Source organism: Elephas maximus, chromosome 2 (genome assembly GCF_024166365.1).
Source record: "Elephas maximus indicus isolate mEleMax1 chromosome 2, mEleMax1 primary haplotype, whole genome shotgun sequence".
NCBI classification, from domain to species: Eukaryota; Metazoa; Chordata; class Mammalia; order Proboscidea; family Elephantidae; genus Elephas; species Elephas maximus.
In genome coordinates, this window is record NC_064820.1 from 31,028,770 (window position 1) to 31,047,644 (window position 18,875).

An 18,875-nucleotide genomic window follows, 5' to 3' on the forward strand; every position below is an offset into this window, starting at 1 on the left:
ACAGATTGAATAAGTATGGTGAAAGGATACAACCCTGACACGCACCTTTTCTGACTTTAAACCATGCAGTATCCCCATAGTTCTGTTTGAACAGCTGCCTCTTGATCCATGTAAAGGTCCCTCATGAGCACAATTAAGCGTTCTGGAATTCCCATTCTTTGCAATGTTATCCGTAATTTGTTCTGTGTTATTGTAGAACTAGGGTAATCATCTTAACAGCTGAAAGGCCACACTCTAAGTACAGTATTAAAGGCTGTAGTTGTCTCGATTCCTCACTTCAGCTGCTTCCTTACAACTCTTTTGAAACATGGCTCATGTGTGATGAAACATCACGGATATGTGTCAGACTTTTGAAAATCTGGAATTCATTTAATATTTTTCAATATTGTGAGAAGTCTATCCTAACATACCTCTGACACATTTAATGAACCTGTCAAATGTCAGATATTAATTTTTTATAAACTGCAAGAATGGCAGGTATCAGGGGCTATAGTAACAAATATACAATATATTATTTAAACAAAATATTAATTGTTTATACAGATAATTTTTGAGCCATTGTTTATTTTTATATTGTGTTTTTAATCCAATGCATGCTTTAGGTAAAACAAGATATAGTTAATATTGTATAAATGACAGTAAAAATATTAGCCTTAAAGGAAAGTGTATGGGCTCTTTATATCTAAATAATATCATAACTTATTCTCCATTTTGTGATCTAATGTGAACATCCTCAATTTTTGCATTACATCAATTGTGATGGTTAAGATTGTGTGTCAGCTTGGCTGGGCCATGATTCTCAGTGCTCTGGCAGTCATATAATGTTGTGATCACATCCATGTTATTTGATATATGATCTCCCCCATTATGGGATCTGCTGTGAGTAGCCAATCAGTTGAAAGGGAGTGCTTTGGGTGTGCAGCCTGCATCAAATATAAGTGGATATTCTAGCAACGCTCAGGGACTTTTTGCTCACACTGGATCTTGCAGCTCACTCCTGTTCATCTGACTTCTGGTTCTTGAGATTGAGCTAGCAGTTTACCTGCAGTTTTGCCTGCCAGTCTTGGGATTCATTGGTCTTCACAGCCTATGAGTAAAAGCTCTGCTCTCTAACCTGCTGATCTTGGGTTTGCCAGCCCCTGTGGCTACATAAATCAGAAGAAGCCTCTATCCTGACCCACAGACTTGTGACTTTCTAGCCTCTACAACCACACGAGCCATTTCCTTGAAATAAATCTCTCTCTATATATTAATACACTTTACTGGTTTTGCTTCTCTAGAGAACTTACTCTAAGACATCAATTTTTTCATAATAACCTAGTCTTTGGAACCTAACCATGTTGATAAGAGAGGAGTGGGTGTAGTGCAATCTAAACCAAGTTTTCTTACCAGGCTACAGACCAGAAATTAATATAACTGTCAAAGAAACTGGGTTAGAAATTAATATATGTTATTTAAAAAAAAGAAAAAAAAATTTTTTTCAGTGTCTAAAATCCATCTGGAAGAATTGAGACCAAATTTGGAAATATTTTTCTGCCAGATATTACTGGGTTTTTTTTTTTTTTTTTTTAATCCTGATTAAAAGAAAGTGAAGCATGTTTTAAATGCCCCCCAGAAGGAGAATATCACATGATGCCTTATGGTAATTTAGAATATTTTAGAAATATTGAAAACATTAAATAATGTAATCTTTCCACTTCATTTTTTTTTAATTTCTTTTGCTATACCTTATTGATTATCTTATATATTTATTTCTTTTACATTTTCATTTCCTCTTAAATTCAGATTACTTGTGCATTAATTAGCTAATGCTCTTTATTACAGAACAAGTGGATGGCTTTGACAAATATTTATTCCCTCACAGGTTAGGAGACTAATAGTCCAAATTGGCACCAGCTCCAGGGGAAGGCTTTCTCTCTCTTTTGGCTCTGGGAGAAGGTCCTTGTCATCAGTCTTCCCCTGGTCTAGGAGGTTCTTAGCACAGGGACCCTGAACCCTAAGGATGTGCTCCACTCCTGGCTCTTCTTGTTTCGTGGTAATGAGGTCTTTCTCCTCTACCTAATCTTGTAGAATGTATTCTGTCTTATTAATATAACTACCCCAATCCTGCCACATTAAAGTCACAGAGGGTAGGATTTACAACATGTAGTATAACAACATCGATCACAAAATGGAGGACAAGCATGCAATACTGAGAATCATAGCCTAGCCAATTACAGCCAAGTTGACACATATTTTGGGGGGATACCTTTCAATCCATAACAACTGACAGCCTACTGCTAAAATTAATACGGATTCTATTTAGAGAAACAGACTTTACTTTCTTTGGTGTACATGTTGTACACTACTTCTAATAGCCAGTATCATTGTTAAGTTAATTTCCTGGGAGTCCTCACATTTCCAGCCTTCTACTCTTTACATTTATAAATTGGCCTGATTGCAAAGACTTTCTTAGAACTTTTGTGACATTGGTATCACATGTGAGAATTCTGCAGCCTGATGTTCTAGAACTCATTTTATTAGTGCGCTCTGCCTCCCTGGAGAAGCCGTCTTAAACAAACTTGGGCTTTAGCTGCTGTTTTTCCAAAGTGGTGTCCTCAGTTTGCTAAAGTCCAGTAAATCCTCAGCAATGTATTCCTCCCCTAATGCTCTTAAAAATATTTTCATGATTATTCTAAACATTTAGCCATTTTTTGAAACTACTGCATAAAAATCTTATTTTCTCGGGGTGGGCTATTCATTATAAGATAAAACAAAAGTGAGCGAAAATCTCTCCTCATTTGACCATTGTGCGTTTTATGCTGCAAGATGTGCCTTAAACTTAGAGGCAAAACCTCTTTCTTATCCTTTTCTCCATATAAAAACTTGGTCTTTGGCTCTCCTGCTTTTAGGCAGATAACTGTACATGGAACCCTAAAATACATTAACTGTTGACCTGGAATGTACCTAAAATGAAAGAAGCTATTCTGTCAGAAAGTATGTTGAGTTAATATTGCTTAAATTTTACTGATATCTTCAGAAAGCAAGTTTTTATTATTACAGTTTTTACTCTACTTTTCCTTCATGAAATTGTGATAAAATGAATAAAAAAGCGTAACTATACTGCACATAATTATATTCCCTTTAAAAACTAAGAAGATATATCTGAAAAACAAGAAACAATTGGACTATTTTTAACAAATGCTTTGATTTAATCTTCATTACCCTGCATTGAGAATTGTCCAACTGTGGGAACATCTGCATTTGGAACATTTATTATTTTTCCACATGTCAACAACATTCAAAACAGAAATATTTTGCATATTGTATATTCAACTAGACAAACTACCATTTTGTGCTTCCTTGACACTTTTCACAAAATAAATCATTTTGTTTCCTTAAAAGCAAACAATCATTGTAATTACAGACTAGTTTATGACTATCTTCATCAAAACTATGAGTATATTAATTGCTCAGTGTATAAGCAACTTTTCATATAGTGATTACATTGTTTAAAATATAATGAGCAGAAATGGCATTTCAACAGATAATAAACCTTGTTTTCATCCCACAACAAAAATAATGCTTTCTGATTCTCATTATAGATATGGAATTGTCTGTACAAAAGAAGTGGGGATTCTTTCTTTCCTTACATGCCAACTTCATCATTTTAGTTCCCTAAACTTCTGAGTTTACTTTTGAAGTTATTTATTTGTGCATACTTTATGGAATTTCAACATAATAACTGTACATTATTTTTGCAATGTCAATTAATTTTTCAATTAATTAAGTCTAGTTTATATTGATGGTTTTAAGCTATAACAATAATCACATAAGCCATTAAAACTTACAACCTCTTATCGCATATAAATATGAATTATATTTGAAGGAAAAATACTTCTGTGATGCTATTCTAAATATGAATAAAACCACTGAAGTTGAGGCACTTAATTAATAAACATGTGAACCAGGATTTGAATATAGGCTGGCTGTAAAATAATTCCATGGTTGATAAATGATACTGTTTTTATCATCTCCTGTAAGCCACAGTTGTGAAATAAACTGATACTTCTAGAAGGGTGGTTATAATGACAACTATAACAACTATACTCATTGATTGATGCCTCTTGTGTGTCAGGCACTTTTACTTGGCAACCTGGGTCTCAATAATCCAACTTTAAAAATGAGAAAAGTCAACATAGAAGAAGTTAAGTAAACCTGCCCAAGGCGTTATTTTAAAAATAAAAGAACATTGAGGTCTACTTTCCATAGAGTTCAAATTAATTCTTTATACAGTAAATTTAATTATCTAGAATGCTATAGGGGGTATAAGAAATCTTGGTTAATTATTATATTTCCTAAAGAATGTGGGGATTAGCCATTTAAAAAGTCTTGGAGCATAATAAAATTAACTCAGCTAAACCTTGCTAAACATATTATTATTCCTTCAAAGAGTCAGAAAGTACATTGGGGTCTTCCAGTTCCTCAGAGTTATCATTATGAGCATGAATTACCACTCTTTGGCGCGTACTGGTTTCAATAGGCTAAGGGAATTGAGGAAAGTAGAGTTCCAAATGAATTGACTTTTAGCCGGGTGTTAATCACCAGGCCTCCAGGGTACTATTTAACATGTTTTTGTTGCAGTGTGTTAAAGAAGACCTCAATGATCCATTAAAGGCAGTGTAGTTTTCTAAGTAAAAAATTACTACCCAGATTAACTTGGAAATTGAAAAGTGTCCAATCGCCATTATTACTTTTATATTCATTTGGTTGGCACAAACTCTGAACCAGAGCTTCTTATTTATACTAGATTATTTACTGTTAAAATCCTTTTTTTTTTAAATAGTACACTGAAGATGTATATGTACGTTGCATCGTACACTATTGCAGCTTCCTGTATTTGGTATATATATGTAGTGTTTATATGTGTGTGAGTGTGTGTGTGTGAGTGTGCATGCACATGAAACTCATTATATACAGACAGTGACACCCATTGTCTTTAAATTATTTCCAAATCATGGAGACCTTATAGGACAGAATGGAACTCCCAGATAGTGTTTCTAAGGCTGTAAACTATAGGGCTGGGGAAGAACTACCACCTCGAAATAGAGTGGATCTTAATGACTGGATGCAGTAAAGCTTTGGGACCTTCATCTGCTGATGTGGCATGACTGAATACAAGGAAAAAAAAAAAAAAAAACTGCAAACATCCATTAATAATCAAAATTTGGAATGTACAAAGTATGAATCTAGTAAAACTGAGAGTTGTCAAAAATGAAATTGAATGCATAAAGATCGATATCCTATGCATTAGTGAGGTGAAATGGACTGGTATTAGGCATTTACAATTGAACACTATGCAGGGAATGACAAATTGAAGAGTAATGGTGTCACATTCATTGTTAAAAAGAACATCTCAAGATCTATCCTGAAGTAAAACACTGTCCCTAATAAGAAAATATCCAGACACCTACAAGGAAGATCAATTTTTATGACTATTGTTCACATTTACATACCAGCCACTAAAATGAAAGATAAAGAAACTGAAAATTATTAACAACTTCTGTAATCTGAAATTGATCGAACATGAATCATTAGAGATTGGAATGTGAAAGTTGGAAACAAAGAAGGGCCGGTACTTGGAAAATTTGATCTTGGTGATAGAAACAACCCTGGAGATCCCGTGATAGACTATTGTAAGACCAACAATGTACTCAAAGCAAGCACTTTTTCAGCAACATAAAAGTTGACTATACAACTGGAACTGGAACTTGTCTGATGAAACGTACAGGAATCAAATCAACTACATCTATGGAAAAAGATTATAGAAAAGCTCAATATCATCATTCAGAACTAGACCAGGGACTGATTGTGAAACAGACAACCTATTGCTCATATGCAAGTTCGTGTTGAAGTGGAAGAAAATTAAATCGAGGCCACAAGAGCCAAAGTACAACCTTGAGTATATCTCACCTGCATTTAGAGACTATCTCAAGAATAGATTTGATGTAATGAGCACTAATGACCAAAGACAAGATGAGTTGTGAGATGACATTGTGAGATCATATATGAAGAAAGCAGAAGTTCCTTTAAAAGCCAGGAAAGAAAGAAAATATCAAAATGCCAGAAAAGACTCCGAAACTTGCTTTTGAACATAAAGTAACTAAAACGAATGGAAGAAATGATGAAGATAAAGAAACGGACGGAAGATCTCAAAGGGTGGATCAAGAAGACAAACTATCATAATAAAATGTGCAAAAACCTAGAGTTAGAAAACCAAAAGGGAAGAACATGTTAGACATTTCTTGAACTGAAAGAACTGAAAAGAAATAAAGTTTGGAGTAGCAATATTCAAGGATTCTATGGGCAAAATATCAAATAACTCAGGAAGCATTCAAAGATGGAAGGAATACACAGAATCACTGTACAAAAAAGAATTCATCAACATTCAATTAATTCAGGGCACGGCATATGATCAAAAACTGATGGTACTGAAGGAAGAAGTATAAGCTACAGTGAAGGCAATGGTGAAAAAAAAGCCTCCAGGAATTGACGGAATACCAATTGAGATGCTTCAACAACTGGATGCAAAGCTAGAGTCCCTTACTTGTCTATGCCAAGAAATTTGGAAGACAGTTGCCTGGCCAATGAACTGGAAGAGATCCATATTAGTGCCAATTCCAAATAAATGTGATCCTACAAATCAGAAAGTATCTAACAATGCCATTAATATCACAGGGAAGTAAAATTTTGCTGATGATAATTCAAAAATGTTTGCAATAGCATATCAACAGGGAACTGCCAGAAATTCAAGCTAGATTCAGAAGAGGACATGTAATGAGGGCTTTAACTGGTAATGTTAGATGGATCTTGGCTGAAAGCAGAGAATACCAGGAAGATGTTTACCTGTGTTTTATTGGCTATGCAAAGGCTGTGACCGTGTGGATCATAACAAATTATGGATGACATTGTGAAGAATGGGAATTCCAGAACACTTAACTGTGCTCATGAGGAACCTGTACAGAGATCAAGAGGCAGTTGTTGAAACAGAGCAGGGGAATACTGGGTAAAGATAGGAAAGGTGTACATTAGGGTTGTATCTTTTCACCATACTTATTCGGTCTGTACGCTGAGCAAATAATCTGAGAAGCTGGACTATATGAAGGAGAATGTGGCATCAGGATGGGAGGAAGACTCATTAACAACCCAGGATATGCTGATGATACAATCTTGATTGCTGAAAAGGAAGAAGATTCGAAGTACTTATTGGGGAAGATCAAAGACTACAGCCTTGAGTGTGGTTTACACCTCAATATAAAGGAAACAAAAATCCTCAAAACTAGACCAATAAGCAATATCCTGATTAACAGAGAAAATATTGAAGTTTTCAAGAATTTAATTTTGCTTGGATCCACAATCAACACCCTTGGGATCAGCAGGAAGGAAATCAAACTAAATATTGCATTAGACAAACCTGTTGCAAAAGACCTCTATAAAGTGTTATAAGGCAAAGATGTCACTTTGAGGACTAGATGCACCTGACTCATGCCGTGGTATTTTCAATTGCCTCAATTGCATGACGAAGCTGGACAAGGAATTAGGAAGACCAAAAAAGAACCGATGCCTTTGAATTGTGGTGATGACAAAGAATATTGAATATATCACGGACTTCCAGAAGAAAGAACAAACCTGTCCTGGAAGAAGTCCAGCTAATATGCTCCTTAGACATGAGGATTGTGGGACTTCGTCTTAAGTACTTTGGGCATGTTATCATGAGAGATCTGTCCTCTGGAGAAGGAAATCACGCTGGGTAAAGAAGTGGGTCTGTGAAAAAGAGGAAAAACCTCAAGGTGATGAATTGAAGCTGTGGCTGCAACAATGGGGCTCAAGCAGAACAATGATTGTGAGGATGTTGCAGGCCAGGCTGTTTTTCATTCTGCTGTGATACGGTTGTCATGAGTCAGGACTATCTCGAGAGCACATAACAACAACAATCTGTATGGAAGCAGACTGCCACGAGCATCTTGGTGTGTTGCAACCATTGCCCTTTGGTTAGCATTAGAATGCTTAACCACTGTGCCATGAGAATTCCTTATAGCTATAGATATACAATTATATATAGATGCATACATTGATTTAGGAACCCTTTTGTCAAAAGGTCAGTGGTTCAAAACAGTGGCTCCTAGGGAGAAAGATGTGGCAATCTGCTTCCTTAAAGATTTATAGCCTTGGGAACTCTGTGGGGGCAATTCTATTCTGTCCTACAGGGTTACTATGACTCAGAATTGACTAAATGGCAAGGGGTTTGATTTTTTTATTGTACATACATTTTCATACAGATACAATTTTTTATGTGCAAATAGTTGCCATTTTGTAGACCATCATTCCTGGTAAGAGGTGTACTGCTCTATACCAATGTATTAGGTTAAAGAACCAGTAATTAAAATCTTGTTTGATACAGAATCTATAGATTTCCCATCATTTATACTATGCATATAAGGTAACCTATTATTTTTTTCAATTTAAGTTAAAGGCATCAACATGTGATATGTTTAAAAACACATGCATATATGAAAGCAGAAAATAATGTTAGCAACAGTTGAAGTTTGTGAGTGCTTTCCAAATATGCTTTATATTAATTAAACTAATTAAATTTAAGCAATCTTTCAGATAAAAACAATTTTTCCTACTGTATTTTTTCAGTAGACGTAACTGAGATAAAGATAGTTTCTGTTATTCTCCCATGGGTGTGCATTTTAAACCAGCAGAGAACATAAATATGGAAACAAAAACGATCAGATTAATGGAATGCAGGAAAGTAGGGTGAGAAGAATTTAAAGAAAAAGCATTTTAAATAAAAATGAACATGTATTCCTAGTCTGAGTCGAATCTACTTTCCTCCCCAACTCTCAGTGGGTAATAGATAAAATAGCACTTCTTTATTTCTCCCTTTCAGAATTCCCATTCCAGGATTCCCATTCTTAATCCACAATGCTTTCCTGTCTTTCTTCATTTCCCTTTTGCTTGCTTCAATCCTATTTCTGTCCTGGCAGAGAAAAACTTGCTCTGGAAACTACAACTTGAGCTTGAAGATTCTTGAAATGTTTCCTGCTTTGGGGTTCATTTGAATAGAGAAATATTGCCCTTGACAAAGAGCTGAAGGGGAGACAAAACGTACCAGAATCAGATAAACACTGAGGTGTTGTTGTTAGGTGCCGTCGAGTTGGTTCTGACTCATAGTGACCCTATGTACAACGGAATGAAACACTGCCTGGTCCTGTGCCATCCTCACAGTCGTTGTCATGCTTAAACCCATTGTTGCAGCCACTGCGTCAATCCATCTCATTGAGGGTCTTCTTTTTTTTCACTGACCCTCTATTTTACCAAGCAGATGTCCTTCTCCAGGGACTGATTCCTCCTGATAACATTTCCAAAGTATGTGAGCTGTAGTCTCGCCATCCTTGCTTCTAAGGAGCATTCTGGGTGTACTTTTTCCAAGACAGATTTATTCGTTCTTTTGGCAGTCCATGGTATATTCAATACTCTTTGCCTATGCCACAACTCAAAGGCATTAATTATTCTTCGGTTTTCCTCATCCATTGTCAGCTTTCATGTGTATATGAGGCTACTGAAAACACCATGGCTTGGGTCATGAGCCCGTAGACTTCAAGGTGACACCTTTGCGTTTCAACAATTTAAGGTTATGTCATCTGCATAACAAAGGTTGTTAATGAGTCTTCCTTCAATACTGATGACCTGTTCTTCTTCAGATAGTCCAGCATTCCAATCTCCAGTAATTATCAGTACATGCTGTTTGCATGTTTGATCAATTTCAGACTGCAGAAGTTGGTAAAAATCTTCAATTTCTTCATCTTTGGCCTTAGTTGTTGGCGTGTAAGTTTGAATAATAGTCATATTAGCTGGTTTTCCTTGTAGGTGTATGGATATTATCATATCACTGACAGCATTGTACTTCAGGATAGATCTTGAAATGTTCTTTTTGACAGTGAATAAAATGCCATTCCTCTTCAAGCTGTCATTCCTGGCATAGTAGACCATATAATTGTCTGATTCAAAATGGCCAATACCAGTCCATTTCAGCTCACTAATGCCTAGGATATCAATGTTTATGCCTTTTGTTTCATTTTCGATGATTTCCTGGATTCATACTTCATACATTCCACATTCCAATTATTCATGGATGTTTGCAGCTGTTTCTTCTCATGTTGAGTCATGCCACATCAGCAAATGAAGGTCCCAAAAGTTTGACTCCATCTACTTTGACGAGGCAGCTCTTCCCCAGTCATCTTTTAAGTGCCTTCCAACCTGAGGGGCTCATCTTCTGGCACTACATCAAACAGTGTTCTGTGACTTTTCATAATGTTTTCACTGACTAAGTCTTTTCAGAATTAGACTGCCAGGTTCTTTTTCTTAGTCTGTGTTAGTCTGGAAGCTAAGCAGAAACCTGTCCACCATGTGTGACCATGCTGGTATTTGAATACCTAACTGTGGCATAGCTTCCAGCATCACAGCAACAGGTATGCCCCCACAGTACGACAAACTGACAGACATGTAGGGAAAAACTGAAATAAGATCAACAAAAACCAAGCCCAAATTTGCTGCCATGGAGTAGATTCTGACTCATAATGACTCTATAGACCAGAACAGAGTAAAACCAAACCCATTGCCATTGAGTCGATTCAGACACATAGCGACCCTATAGGACAGAGTAGAACTGCCCTGTAGGGTTTACAAGGAGTGGCTGGTGAATTTTGAATGCTGACCTTTTGATTAGCAGCCATAGCTTACCGTAGCTGTTAACCACCATGCAACCAGGGCTCCCCCGAACACATTTGATACATTAATATTGTTTTCTTTATTACTGGCCACACTCCTTACATTTCTCATCATTTTTATCTCCATCCTTTTTACTGCATTGTGGAAACATCACAAATGCAATTTTCCCTACTGTCAGTTCTGTACTTTAATATGCTAAAAGCTATTTAAATCCTGCTTTTGCATTTCCAGTTTATTTTAAATCACTTTTATCTTACTCATCTCTTTTTCCACTTGATCTTTTTTTTTAATAGCTTAGGCATTTGTCTCCTTTGGTTTTTAGTTCCTATTTTATAGATTTATCTTGTAATCTGTTGATAATACTAAAAGTAATAGATAATGTTTATTTGAAATTATTATTTGCCAGACACTGTGCTCAGTATGACCTCGTTTAATCTGCACGACGACTCTATGAGGTACTACAATAGTTTTTATTTTACAGGCAGCACCAAGAGTAAATTGTCTAAGGTCACACTGTGAAATTGTAGAGCTGATTCAAAACAGGACTTCAAGCTTGTTCAAACTGGTTCAGTCATGGCCAGTGAAGCAATATGGAAATGACCCTTCTTTTAAAAATTTGGGTAAAGCGGAAAGATACCCAGAATGGAAAGAAATTATCGGTCGAAGCCCTGGAATGATAAACTCAGAAGAGATGGAGCGAGACATTTTAGGAGCCTTATGTAGAAGATTGGATTATTGCTAAGACTGGAGAGCAACAACATTCAGTGCTGTGCAGTTAGGTGCCATCTTTGAGTGAGGCACTACCGTTCCAACTTTGCCAGTCAAGAGTCTTGGTTGCTACGCAGCATGCCATGTTGCCCTTGTTTTCTAAGAGGTAGGTTAAATTTCTAGCAGGGCATCAACCCATAATTTTTCCCATTTGAGTTATTGTTCTGGTATACCCACATTTTACAAATTCAGCTCCCTGATTCAAACTAAGCCATGTGAGTTGAATTTATGATTTTAACTACTACAAACAATGTGTAATGATTTTCTTAAAACATTATTCCTTGAAAATAATTCATTTTCAAGTTTCTGCTTTCCTATAATAAATGTTTGTTCTATAATTTTTTGTTCAATTTTGCTGATGTTGTTTTTTGTTTGTTCACATCTGAAGAAAGATATATTTTATCATGACTGTTTCAGTTTCCATTTATCCTATAATTTGCCCCTGTTTTTCTTGTTCAATCTTCTATATCTGTGACTCAATGTTTTGACAAACTGTAAAGGAATATTTTCTTACCTCTATTAATTGATTTGCTCAAATATTAGTAATTTGTATTTTCCATTTTTCACTGTTACAGTAAACATTTCTGAGTCTACCTGACCCTATGCATCCATTGTTTAATCTGTGTTTTCCATAAGCAGTGCAATTCCACTATATGTGAAAAAAAAATTAATGTATATATATATAGGTGTGGACATATGAACATTTTAATACACAAAATAACTTACCACTAATGTGTGTCAGAAAACTATTTCTAATATTAATGTAGAAAAAAAAAAACATTGCCATCTAGTTGATTTCAACTCATAGTGGCCCTAAAGCACAGAGTAGAACTGCCACATAGGGTTTCCAAGGAGCGTGTGGTGGATTTGAACAGCTAACCCTTTGGTTAGCAGCTGTAGCTCTTAACCGCTATGCCACCAGGGTTTCCATTAATGTAGTAGTGCCGTACTATATTCTGCACATATTTCTACATGTATTTATTGAATTTACTTCTTTTTCTATTACATTCCTTAAGGAATTTTTTTTTTTTTTTTTTTTTTTTTTTAGTATTACATTCCTTAAGGAAAAAATAATGCCTTATACTCTGAAAAAAATTTAAGGCCTTTTACATACCTTATTATATAGTAAAATTTTCGTAAGTTTCTGTTGAATTAATGCTGGTTTAAATATGAGGACCTTGAATTTAATTTATAGAATAAATTTGACTTACTTGTTTTTGTTGTTCTTAGGTGCTGTGGAGCTGGTTCCAACTATTAGCAACCCTACCAAAAACAGAGCAAAACACTGCCCAGTCCTGCACCTTTCTCACAATTGATAACTATGTTTGAGCCCATCGTTGCAGTCACTGTGTCAATCCGTGTGGTAGACAGTCCTCTTTTTAACTGACCTTTTACTTCACCAGTCATGATGTTCTTCTCCAGCAACTGGTCCCTCCTGGTAACACGCCCAAAGTAAGTGAGATGAAGACTTGCTAACCTCGCTTCTAAGGAGCATTGTAGCTGTTCTTCTTCTAAGACAGATTTGTTCTTTATTCTTGAAGTCCATGCTATATTGTATTTTTTTCCCAACCCATAATTTGAAAGCATCAATTCTTCTTATGTCTTCCTTAATCATTGCCCAGCTTTCACATGCATATAAAGTGATTGAAAATACCAAGGGTTGGGTGAGGCACAACTTAATCTTCAAGGTGACACCTTTGCTTAAAAAGCTTTAACACTTTCAAGAGGTCTCTTGCAACAGATTTGATTTCTTGACTACTGCTTCCATAGGCATTGAATGTAGGTCCAAGTAAAATTACATTTTTGACAACATAAACATTTTCTCCATTTATCATGATGTTGCTTATTGCTCCAGTTGTGAAATTTTTTGTTTTCTTTATGTTGAGGAGCAGCCCATACCGAAGGTTGTAGTCTTTAATTTTCGTCAGTAAGTGCTTCAAGTCCTCTTCACTTTGAACAAGTATGGTTCTGTCATCTGCATATCACAGGTTGTTAATGAGTCTTGCTTTAAACCCGATGCCTCATTCTTCTTCATGCAGTCCAGCTTCTCAAATTATTTGCTCAGAATACAGATTGATTAAGTGTGGTGAAAGAATACAACCTTGACACACACCATTCCTGAATTTAAACCATGGGGTGTTCCCTTCTTCTGTTTGAACAACTGCCTCTTGGCCTATGTACAGGTTCTGCCCAAGCACATTTAGTATTCTGGAATTCCCATTCTTTGCAATGTTTATCCATAGATTTTTGTGATCCACTCCTTCACATAACTTTGGATAGTCAATAAAACACAGGTAAACATGATTCTGGTATTCTCTGCTTTCAGCCAGGATCCATCTGACATCTGCAATGATATGCTTTATTCCATGTCCTCATATTATTTATGGACTTTTTACATTTATTATTAATGTTCTTTTCACCTTAATCAAAGAACCCTAATAGATTCCAAACCCCTAGAACAATGCCTGAAATATAGAAAAAAATGGGTTTAAATATCTGATTTGATAATTATTATATATAAGTTGACTAATCTTCTGTAGATCAACTGATATATACACTGAAAAATGTTTATGTTGCATTCAGTTTCTGTTTTCATATCTTGGATATTCTTTTATTTTCAAATATGTATTTGAAAACTATTATAAAAAGTCATGAATAAAAACACTACATATTGTTATAAAATAAATTTTTAAACATTTTATGTATAGTCATTAATCAATAATTCCTAACAGTATTGAAAGGTATCAGATATATTATCTTAAAGATGAAAAAAGACAAAAGAAATTTCTAGGTGCTTTTCAGTACAGTGCTAGTTTTGACTTCCTATTTCCTGGACAATTTTAGAACTCTGTAGGGGCAGAGATAAACTTGCAGATTTCTGTCTTGCACAGATGCAAATAGTTTTTGTCTAGTGAAACAGAAAACCCAAAGGTTTAGTCTCCTATAAAGCATTAAAACATATCCATTTTGAATATAAGCCAACAATCTTAGCTTAGTATTTTTGTTAAATTAATCTCTGTCTCTTTCTCTACACACACACATACACACACGAGCACTGTTGTTTTTGAGAATATATTTATACATATTCTCAAGTCATCCTTTAATGAGTAATACCATCATACTTCCCTGACATGTCTGTCAGTTTGGTGTACTCTGAGGGCTTGCTTGTTACTGATGCTGGAACCTATGCCACTGGTACTCAAATATATTAATGACCAAAGACCAAAAGAGTTGTGGAATGACATCAAAGACACGACACATGAAGAAAGAGGTCATTAAAAAGAGAGGAAAAAAGAAAAGACCAAAATGGATGTAAGAAGAGACTCTGAAACATGATATTGAATGTCCAGCAGCTAAAGCAAATGGAAGAAATGACAGAGTAAAACAGCTGAACGGATTTCAAAGGGCAGCTCGAGAAGTCAAAGCAAAGTATTATTATGGCATGTGAAAGGCCTGGAGTTAGAAAACCAAAAGGGAACTACATGCTTGGCATTTCTCAAGCTGAAAGAACTGAAGAAAAAATTCAAACCTTAAGTTGCAATATTGAAGGATTATACAGGGGAAATATTAAACAGTGCCAGAAGCATCCAAAGAAGATAGAAGGAATATACACAGTGACTATACCAAAAAGAATTGATCAAAGTTCAAACATTTCAGGAAGTAACATGATCAGGAACTTAATGGTACTGAAGGAAGAAGTATAAACAGCGCTGAAGGCATTGGAGAAAAACAAGACTCCAGGAACTGATGGAATACCAACTGAGATGTTTCAACAAATGGATGCAGCTCTGGCAGTGCTCACTTGTCTATGCCAAGAAAGATGAAAGGCAGCTACCTGGCCAACGAACTGGAAGAGATCTATATATATGCCTATTCCAGAGAAAGGTGATCCAACTGAATGCTGAAATTATCAAATAATATCACTAATATCACAAGTAAGCAAAATTTTCCTGAAAATCATTCAAAAGCCACTGCAGCAGTATATCAACAGGGAACTGCCAGAAATTCAAGGCGGATTCAGAAGAGGACCTGGAACTAGGAATATCATAGCTATGTCAGATGGATCTTGTCTGAAAGCAGAGACTATCAGAAGGATGTTTACCTGTGTTTTATGACTATGCTAAGGCATTCTACTGTGTGGATCATAACACATTATGGACAACATTGTGAAGGATGGGAATTCTAGAACACTTAATTGTGCTCATGAGGAAGCTGTACATAGATCAAGTGACAGTTGTTCAAACAGAAAAACGAGATATTGTGTGGCTAAAGTCAGGAAAGATGCACCTCGGGGTTGCACCCTTTCACCACACTTATTCAACCTGTATGCCGAGCAAATAATATGAGAAGCTGGACTATATGAAGAAGAATGGGGCATAAGGATTGAAGGAACCTATATTACGCAGATGACACAACCTTGCTTGCTGAAAGCGAAGAGGACTTGAAGCACTTACTAATGAAGATCAAAGACCACAGCCTTCAGTATGGATTGCACCTCAACATAAAAAAAAAAAAAAAAAAGAAAGAAAACAAAAATCCTCACAACTCAACCAATGAGCAACATCATGAGAAACAGAGAAAAGATTGAAGTTGTCAAGGATTTCATTTTACTTGGATCCACAATCAACACCCATGGAAGCAGCAGGCAAGAAATCAAAAGACACATTGCATTGGGTAAATCTGGGGCAAAGGACCTCTTCAAAGTGTTGAAGAGCAAAGATGTCACCTTGAAGACTAAGGTGTGCCTGACCCAAGCCATGGTATTTTCAATCACATCATATGCATGTGAAAGCTGACAATGAATAAGGAAGACCGAAGAAGAATTGATTCCTTTGAATTGTGGTGTTGGCGAAGAACATTGAATATACCAGGTACTGCCAAAAGAACAAACAAATCGGTCTTAGAAGTACAGCCAGAATGCTCCTTAGAGACAAGGATGGTGATGCTGCGTCTTACATACTTTGGACATGTTGTCAGGAGGGATCAGTCCCTGGAGAAAGACATCATGCCTGGCACAGTACAGGGTCAGTGGAAAAGAGAAAGACCCTCAACAAGGTGGATTGACACAGTGGCTGCAACAAGGAGCTGAAGCATAACATTGATTGTAAGGATGGCTCAGGACTGGGCAGTGTTTTGTTCTGTTGTGCATAGGGTCGCTATGAGCCGGAACAACTCACCGGCACCTAACAACAACAAATTTTTCTTTGTATTCTCCAAGACACCCACTAAGAAAATAACTAAAAACACATATAGTAAATTAAAGAACAAGATCTTTGAAATTTTATACTAGAAATTTCCCATTTAACATGAAAGATTTATGCCATAGAGGAATAAAGAAAACCTAAACTTCTACCATCAGTAACTAGAAAAAGAAAAGTACACTAAACCACAAGCAAACAGAAGAAATAGAATAATAAAGGTAAGAGCAAAAATAAATGAAAGAGATTAGAAAATGAAATAAGTAGAGAAAGAAGTAAAGAAAAAAAAAAAATCAGTGGACCCAAAAGTTGCTTCTTTGAAAAGATCAATGAAATGGAGAAATCTTTTGCTATTCTTACTAAGAAGCAAAGATAAAAAAAAAAGAAGCAAAGATAGCAAACTGAAATTGGTAAAATTAGAAATGAAAGAAGGGACATCATTATTATTCTTACAGATTAATGAGAGGAGGTCCCTCTCCTTTCTGCTCACTTCTTTCTTTTATAGCTCAAAAGAAATTGAATAAATATACATCCTAATCCCGTAGACTGTGTCCTGCCTCATTAACATAATCGCCTCTAACCCTGACTCATTAACCTCATATAGGTTAGGATTTACAACATGTAGGTAATTACATAAGATCACAAAATGGAGGACAACCACACAATACTAGGAATCATGGCCTACTCAAGTTGACAAATATTTTTGGGGGAACAAAATTCAATCCATACCTTAAAAGTTTAGTTTTTTAAAGATTTGTAGTCCAATGTGGTTATAAACTCTTGGTTATGATCATTCTCGTTTTGTTTTGCTTTTCAGGGTCTCTCCATTACTGCAAAACTCACATAAAATACTAATCTATCATTCATGAGTTACATCTCTATCTCTCATCTATCTTTTATTTTATATTATATCGCTAAAACAAAAATCTTATTAAGCCAATAATAGAAATTGATTTAAATTTCTTTTTTTTCAAATATACTATTTGAAAATAGGGGTAACATTTCCACTGAGGAGTCAAAAATACTCTGAAGATGAGACAGCTTCCAAAAATTCTTATAAACATTTTTATCAATATAATCATGGAAAAGGGCCAGAGAACAGAGTTTACATAATAACACTTTACCCAAAAACACAGCTTCCAGTCGCACTGTTGAGTTTCTGTTTCTGGAAACTGACTTAATTCTTCAAAAGAGCACAATGCCTAAGTCAAAAAGGTTTTACTAAGGTATTTGCTAGGCTATTTTGTTCTACTTGGAGCCCTGGTGGAGCAGTGATGAAGAGCTCTGCTGCTAACCTAAAGGTCGGGAATTTGAATCCACCAGCTGCTCCTTGGAAGCCTTATGGGGCAGTTCTACCCTGTCCTACAGGGTTGCTATAAGTTGGAATCGACTCAATGGCAACAAGTGTGTGTGTGTGTGTAGTTCTACTTAAAAATCAGTTTAGGAACTTAAAGGCAATTTTAAGGCTTAAGGTTCAAAAAGACATCTGAGGGCAACGGTCCGTGTGAATTAGCCCAACCTCCAAAAAAAAAAAAAAAAAAACCCAGTGCCGTCGAGTCGATTCCGACTCATAGCGACCCTATAGGACCCCAGAAATCTACATCTAGGAAAATTAAAAATGTTTCCAAAAATCAATATATTATATTATCTACATCATTAATAATAGATACATAGAAAGACCAACTAATAATAGATGGTGATAGATAGATGATAGATGATTGATAGACAATAGATAGATGATAGATACAGATAGATAGAAGACAGATGTAATAGAAAATTTTCTACTTCCTGGGAATGTGAATAAATATCCTTCCTAATGGGGATTACAGTCTATTGTGAGGAGTCTATAAATAAGATATTATGGAAACTTATAGCAAAGGGGTTTTACATTGTTTAGGGAATCAGGAATTTAAAAACTGACTTCAATAGTTAGGTCTGAAGCATGAGTGGGTGAAAGACGAGGGCATGAAAGGAAGTGGGTGAAAGATAAGGGCATGAAAGATTTAAGTGACAGTTTTGTAGTTCACCAAATTATAAATAATTCTGTATTCTGGCAAAGTTAGTGGGAGAAATTGTTCTGAGAGACTTCATATTAAATATATGGCACATATATAGTATAAAATTATTCCATAA